This window comes from Temnothorax curvispinosus, unplaced genomic scaffold (assembly GCF_003070985.1).
Source record: "Temnothorax curvispinosus isolate PA1 unplaced genomic scaffold, ASM307098v1 QBEX01003835.1, whole genome shotgun sequence".
NCBI lineage: Eukaryota > Metazoa > Arthropoda > Insecta > Hymenoptera > Formicidae > Temnothorax > Temnothorax curvispinosus.
The window spans coordinates 1,320-2,990 of record NW_020213615.1 but is presented as its reverse complement, the minus strand read 5'-3'; the positions used below and the strand labels follow the sequence as shown (position 1 = coordinate 2,990).

The following is a 1,671-nucleotide window of genomic DNA, read 5'->3' as shown; positions in this document are numbered from 1 at the left end:
TTTTCTGTGCTTTATGTGGTTATATAAGTTCATATGAATACGCCCTTATACTTTACTGGATAATTAATTCCGTTAATTGGCTTGAGTATGCGCAAGCGCGCAATAAAAATATGTAAGACCGTGGTACCGATCACCAATTCTGCGGTCCGATTCATGCTCACAGCGCTGAAAGCATATTGCTCTATCTTCGGTTGATATTCGATGTGCAACAAAGACAGAATGATGCTTACAGCGCTGTGAGTGTGAATCGGACCGCAGCTCTGGCTTCAGCTTTTACTATGGCGGAATCCACGGAAACGATAATCGCCCGCGCTTTTTCGCGCGACCGTGATTTTTTGACACAACAGTGTATAGATAGTGTAAAAATCTTGGTAAGTATGAGGTTAAAACTGCATTAATTAATTAATAGTGTTTCTGACTTGTTGACTCGCTCCGACTTGGGTTCAAAAGTTCGGAAAAATGATAATGAAATACTTATATGCTGCGATAATGCTAAGAATTTCTTTCATGGAGGTTAAGAAACGCTTTCTGCCTTCATAGTTTAAAGTCATCGAGTTTTAACCCAAACTTTTGATCTGATCCGAGTCGGGTCGAGTCAACAAATCAAAAACGCTATAAGTGAAAAGTTATTTTGCGGTAAAAAATCAATTGTGAAGTTAAATTTGTCTTATTGTTTCTATGCAGTGAATGTGAACATAAAGGACACACCCCACGACGTACTGGCGACGTACTCGTTTTACACTACATTGTTTCTATATTTGGCAGTGAGTTTAATTTATTTTATGCAATACCATGGCTGCGTTCCGATATTCACTGCCAATAATAAAAATCTATAGTTTATGTTACGCACACTATAAATTTTCGGTACTGGCAGTGAATATCGGAAAGCGGCCTATGTTTCTCATGTCTTTTTACAACATCTGTTAGGCAATTATGATAATGAGAAGAAACAAAAAACTTATTCGCACCGCTTTTCTGAATCATTAGAAGCTTAGACATTTCGAGTGCAAATTTACATCGCATTTTATTGTCTCCTAATAATTACAGTTTTTTTTCTGTAGTTTTCTTCAGATTACAATATTTAATTTTGCATTAAATTGAATATTTATTACATACCGGTTTATTATCTTTTTTCTATATAGTAATTGTAATGGTAAATCTTAATATAAGATTAATGTAAATAATTTAATTTTTGGATTAGTTTGTATTTAACATAACTGCAGATCTTTCCCTTAAGAACCTCTTTTATTTATCAAAATATTTTTTATTCTCCAGATAATAAATATATATTCCAGCTTTCCTAAATACATATTCAGCGGAAAAGGAGAATATAACCATAACATAAGCCTAAACGCAAACCCAAATCTTCGTGCATATAATCGCAATCTAGCTTTCCATTTCTTCGTGTTATTTCATAAAATTATATTATGTCTAAATCAAAATTAAGATTAGACATTACTTGTTTAACGCCAAGACAGCGGAGACGAATTTTTGTAAAGGAACTCTATAATGTTTCCCAAATGACTGTTGACTCAAATAGTTCAGAAGTTCAAAATGACATTGTAAGTGGATCAAATGGACCAGATAACATTGAACAATTACCTCAGCAGCAAAATTTATCAAGAAAAATTGATTTTGATAATTCCAATGGAATTAACACTGATAAGTTTA

The 1,671-nt window shown here is 33.5% G+C and overlaps 1 long non-coding RNA gene across 2 annotated transcripts; it reads left to right on the top strand.

Moving 5' to 3' along the window:
* Positions 1 to 252: 252 nt before the first annotated feature.
* Positions 253 to 1,626, top strand: LOC112452940. 2 transcript variants are annotated; one of them, XR_003040555.1, is made up of 3 exons: positions 253 to 371; positions 685 to 764; positions 1,296 to 1,626. It is a non-coding gene; the product is annotated as an uncharacterized LOC112452940 (long non-coding RNA). The 2 variants fall into 2 exon arrangements; XR_003040554.1 differs by having other exon boundaries at positions 1,276 to 1,626.
* Positions 1,627 to 1,671: the final 45 nt, after the last annotated feature.